Source organism: Brassica rapa, chromosome A04 (genome assembly GCF_000309985.2).
Source record: "Brassica rapa cultivar Chiifu-401-42 chromosome A04, CAAS_Brap_v3.01, whole genome shotgun sequence".
NCBI classification, from domain to species: Eukaryota; Viridiplantae; Streptophyta; class Magnoliopsida; order Brassicales; family Brassicaceae; genus Brassica; species Brassica rapa.
The window spans coordinates 10,211,483-10,217,821 of NC_024798.2; positions in this window are offsets into that span (position 1 = coordinate 10,211,483).

Below are 6,339 nucleotides of genomic sequence, written 5' to 3' on the forward strand. Positions count from 1 at the left end.
CACCACTTCACCAGTAAGACTTTTTAGTTTTTACTCAATCTATCAAAAGATATCATTGTCTTTTTACTTATGATGATTTAAAAATCAATCACTTCTCCTTGATATATTGATTATATAAAGTTCATAATTAAGGTTTTTAATATGCTTACACTGTTACACATTCAAAAATTATTAGTGGTGATTGAGTACTAGCTAGTGGTCTAAGGGAAATGACAAAAATGCAACATGTTACTAATATATCAATATCACATATGCATGTGAATCACGATGCATGTTTGACTATTTTACCACTTTTACAATATTATCAGTGAATGCTAATTAAATTAGTAAGAATTATTATTTTTATCTCGGCCTAAAGCCCAAAACAATGCGTCTAACAAAGCACCGAGTATACAAATTACGGTCTTTTATAACTGAGTCTAAACACTAAATACGAAATTGATATTGGGAGAAATTAGCGTTAGATTTATACTTTTAACCCGTTACTTCTATATGATCTAGCTTTTGACCCAATAAGTTCTAAAAATTACAATACAATCCTCAAGTACGGAGAATGTTAACGATGGTTGAATTGAGTTACACTTTTCTTTTGTGACTGAACGTTAACAAGAGATGAGCAAAGTAATTATTGGCAATAAAAATAAGGGACATTTGCTTCTAAGGGGCGACTGGTTTTTTCGTTACCACCCGCAAACGCAGCTTTTACGATTGGTAGCGGTTGTCGGCGGTTTGCAACAATCACTCAAATCGCTCTAAACCGCTTCAAACCGCTCCGAATCTCATAAATTCAAAAGCTGGCTCCAACTAGCGTTTGCGGTTGCGGGCGGTAGCGGAAAGGTAAAATTTTTTTCTTTTTTTTTAAATAAATATATATACAAAAGTAAAAATATTTAATAAAAAATTTAAAATTGAAATTATGAAAATATTAAAATATATCTATTATATTTTAATTAAAATTATAAAATTTTATAATAAAAACAATTTCAATAAATTTTTAAAAATTAAAATTATAACTTTCTAAATATAAATTTTATATTTATTATAATTTTATTATTTTTAATATTTTTATAATTATATTAAATGTAAATGTTGTTAATTTATTATTTGACTGTTACCGTATTTGGTAGTTAACCAGTCATAAGTCACCCGCAAACGCACCAATTTTTAACCGCAGTACCACTCGTACAAATCTCTTAAAACCGCTAGAAATCGCAACCGCCCGCATCTACAAACTCTCGCAACCGCAACCGCTGCGTTTGAACCAGTCAGGCCCTAAGTATAAATTAAATTTGGAGCCTTTTCTTTTGTGGTTCTTCTAAGGATGATGATGCATCTTGGAGACCTTTCATCAGAGGGCTGAGATTCATCCATAGCATCAGCCTTCAAAACACAGCTTCAAACATCTGATGAAGAAGGTTAAATTGGGAAGCCAACACCATTTCTCTCAAGTTTTTCTGCTGCACATGATAAATCTTGAGCTCCAACTTTCAATGGTACAAACCACAGCCTTAAAGAAGAGGAAGAAACGGTCTTTGTTAAGACTTATTTTTGACACGAATAAGCAGAGGTTTTGTTATGAATAATGGTGGCGCTTTTATACCTGACGTCTCGCTTGAAGTCTTCTGAGTCATCATAGGAAGAAAGTCGTTCGTATGTAGTCCGCATAATGTCTGAGACTTGGAAACAATACCAAACCAAGGCCAATGGCAGGTATAAGAATGGTGTGAAATCTATGATATTGCTATAAGAATTCAGGTTACTGTAATGTTGAAAGAGAAAAACATATTCTACATAGGAAATAAGAATGAACTGAACGCACTAAACAAAGTATACAATGCTGCGGAAACCCTTTGCATAGCTGCATTGTTTTAGAAGGACTTATGTCCTGCAGGATCGCCTTAGCTTCCATAAAACATTAGAGAGTAGTTAAGTTTCTTCCGAATCAATAAACCATAAGAACTGTATACATACCTTGTACCAAGTGTGGCCTCTGTCATACTACAGCCTAGTTTCTTCGTAACTTTTATGAGGTAACTACAGTTCTAACAGTCATATATGGACAAGAATTACTAATCGTAATCCCAAGTTTTCTCAAGGCTCTTGCGATATCTTTAGACCGAGTTCCATCAGCATCAATACCAAAGATCTTGGATCTTTCCTAAAGTAGCAGTGTAAGCAAAGTTTATGAGGTTTCAGCATACACTGCTACAAAAATCCAGTGAAACCAAAAGCAGGATACAAGACCTTCCAGAACTCATGTATTTTGACTTCCCTAAGCAAGTTCAAGCAAGCATAGTGTATAATTTAAACTACCAGTGGTCAGTTATAGTACCGGTACTTTCAGGAAGATCTATGGAGAAGAAGCGATTATTCTGTGTAAGGTACTCTTTCCAAGCTGCAATCTATGCATTATGGAGAGAAAGAAACAAGATCAAACATGGGGAGAAGCCAATGACAATTGAGATGATGAAGAAGCTTGTGGATAAAGGTATTAGAAACAAGCTAAGTATTTTGAGAATGCAAAGAAGGAAGGGCATGGAAGGAGCTCTTCAATTTTGGTTTGAGACTAGAGTTTAAATTTGAGTTTTAATGTAGTCAATTTTCATAGTTGGGAGTAGTGGTTATATAGAGAAAGGACTACACATGATGCAAAAAGACTTTTTTGATGAATAAAATTTAGCATTCATTCAAAAAAAAATAAAAATTAAACTGCTTGGAGATGTTGCAGCTTTCGCAGATGATCCAGCTGATACTAATGATTTGAGTGGTCGAGCTTCTTAGGGATGTCTTTAGCAAACATGATCAATATATATTACTATGCTGGTCCTTATGAAGTACACAAGTGGGCTTAGCTTTTATGTTGTCTGATTTTACCTTTTCATTGGATGGAACTTGGCTCGATCCTCATACCTTCTGATCTAAGATTATGTTTTGTTTTAATGTCTTTCCTCTAAGGTTAGCTTGTTGTTTGTTATTCCAAGTATTGAAACATTTTTTAAGTTATGAAACATTTTCTATTTTTTTCTCTTCAAGATAAGGTTTGCATTATCCATTTTTGAACATCGTTTAAGTTAAAGACATATTTTAAAAACTAGTATTCAGCTTATGATATTTCAAGCAATTTTTCCATATAAATTTCATAAAATGCTGAACATTATTGTTGATTGAATGGAATTATTGTGAATTTTAATGTGACTTTGAATTAAGTTATAGACTTATATTCATTGAGTTACAATTATGAATAAGTTAATCTGAACATTGTCTAAGTTATGAAGACTTTTTCTATTTTTTTGCTATTTTAGGATAAGGTTTGTGTTTTATCAATTTTTGAACATTGTTTAAATTGAATTCATCAATTTTGAAAAGTAGTTTCAACTTATGATATTTCAAGCAATTTCTCTAATAAATATCATGAATTTTTGAACATTAATGTCGATTTTGAATGGACTTATTGTGAAACTTTAAATTGACTTTGATTTAAATTATAGATTATTATTGAATTAGAATTATGAATAAGTTAATCTAGACATTATTTAAATGATGAAACTTTTAATATTTTTTGCTCTTCTGAGATAAGGTTTGCATTATCAAATTTTAAACTTTGTTTAAGTTGAATACAAAGATTTCAAAAAAGTAGTATTCAACTTATGATATTTCAAGCAATTTTTCTTATAAATATCATGAAATGCTGAATTTTAATGTGACTTTGAATTAAGTTGTAGACTTATAGTCATTGAACTAGAATTATGAATAATATAATCTGAGCATTGTCTATGTTATGAAGAATTTTTCTATTTTTTGCTATTCTAAGATAAACATTTTGCATTATTAATCTTTTAACATTGTATAAGTGGAATTCATCAATTTTGAAAACTAGTTTTAACTTATAATATTTCAAGCAATTTATCTTATAAATATCATGAATTGTTAAACATTAATGTCGATTTTGAATGGACTTGTTGTGAAACTTTAATGTGACTTCGATTTAAGTTATAGACTATAGTCATTGAAAAATAATTATGAATAAGTTAATATGAACATTGTTTAAGTTATGAAACTTTTATATGTTTGTCTCTTCTAAGATAAGGTTTGCATTATCAAATTTTGAACATCGTTAAGTTGAATACATCTATTAAAAAAATATTCAGCTTAACACATTCAAGTATTTTTTTCTTATAAATATCATTAAATGATGAAAATTAATGTTGATTTTGAATGGATTATTTTGAAACTTTAAAGTGACTTTGAATTAGGTTATGCACTTATAGTCATTAAGTTAAAATTATGAATAAAGTTAAATATGAATAGTGTCTAAGTTACGAAGACTTTTTCTACTTTTGCTATTCTAAGATAAGGCTTGTGCATTATCAATTTTGAACATTATTTAAGTTGAATTTATCAATTTTTGAAAAGTAGTTTCAACTTATGATATTTCAAAAAATTTCTCTTATAGATATCATGAATTTATGAACATTAATGTCGATTATGAATGAATTTATTGTCAAACTTTAATGTGACATTGATTTAAGTTATAGACTATAGTCATTGAACTACAATTATGAATAAGTTAATTTGAACATTTTTTAAGTTATGAATTTTTTTATGTATTTTTTGCTCTTCTAAGATAAGATTTGCATTATCAATTTATGAACATCTTTTAAGTTGAATACAATTTTTTTAAAAGGTAGTATTCAACTTATGATATTTCAAGCGATTTTCTTGTAAATATCATTAAATGCTGAAAATTAATGTTGATTTTGAATAGACTTATTGTGAAATTTTAATGTGACTTTGAAGTAAATTATAGAGTTATACTTATTGAACTAAAATTATGAATAAGCTAATCTAAACATAGTCTAAGTTATGAATTTTTTTTACTATTTTTTTCTTTTCTAAGATAAGGTTTTTGCACTATCAATTTTTGAATTTTTTTTTGCTCTCTAAGATAAGCTTTGCATCGTCAATTTTTGAACTACCGTTTAAGTTGAATACATCAATTTAAAAAAAATATAGTTTAACTTATGATATTTCAAGCAATGTTTATAAATATCATGAAATGTTGAACATTAATGTTGATTTTGATGATCTTATTGTGAAACCTTAATGTGACTTTGATTTAATTATAAACTTATAGTCATTTTACTAGAATTATGAATAGTTTAACTCAACATTGTCTAAGTTATGAAGACATTTTCTATTTTTTGCTACTCGAAGATAAGGTTTGTGCATCATCAATTTTTAAACATTGTATGATTTCAATTCATCAATTTTTCAAAAGTAGTTTCAGTTTAAGATATTTCAAGGAATTTGTTTTTATAAATATCATGAATACCTGAACATTAATGTCAATTTTGAATGAAATTATTGTGAAACTCTAATGTGACTTTGATTTAAGTTGTACACTATAAGCGTTGAATTAAAATTATGAATAAATTAATACTAACATTACATAAATTATGAAACTTTTTCTATTTTATGCTCCTCTAAGATAATGTTTGGTTTAGCAATTTTTGAATATCATTTAAGTTGAAAACATCAGTTTTAAAAAATTACTATTCAACTTTTGATATTTCATGAAATATTTCTTATAAATATCATGAAATGATGAACATTAACAACGTTTTTAAATGGACTATTTTGCAACTTTAATGTGACTTTGAATTAAGTTATAGACTTAGTCATTGAGCTAGAATTATGAATAAGTTAATCTAAACATTTTCTAAGTTATTGTGATTTTTGAGATTTTTGATGTTCTAAGATAAAGTTTGTGAATTATCAATTTTCAAATATTGTATAAGCTGAATTCATCAATTTTTGAAAAGTTTTATTTAATTTATGATATTGCAAGTAAATTATCCTATAAAATCATGATTGGCTGAACGTTATTTACGATTTTGAATGGACTTATAGTGAAACTTTAACATGACTTTGAATTAAGTTATAGACTTATAGTCATTGAGTTATAATTATGAATAAGTTAATCTAACCATTTTCTTTATGAATATTTTTTTCTATTTTTTTGCTATTCTAAGACAAGGTTTGTGCATTATCATTTTTTTAACATTATCTAAGTTGAATTTATCAGTTTTTGAAGGTAGTATTTAACATATGGTATTTCAAGAACCTATATCTACATGACTGCACCTTCAGGAGTTTTAGACTTTTATGACTACACCTTCTCGTTGTTGTTTCTATATGTTCTTGATTTGCCAAAGCAATCTTTTAATCAAGAATCTGGATAACTTTTAAACATGTTGGAGGTGCAAAGCTTAACAAGAATCTTGATAACAGGAATGATAAACATAATCTAACTAATTAAATCTAAATTCCAAGATGGCT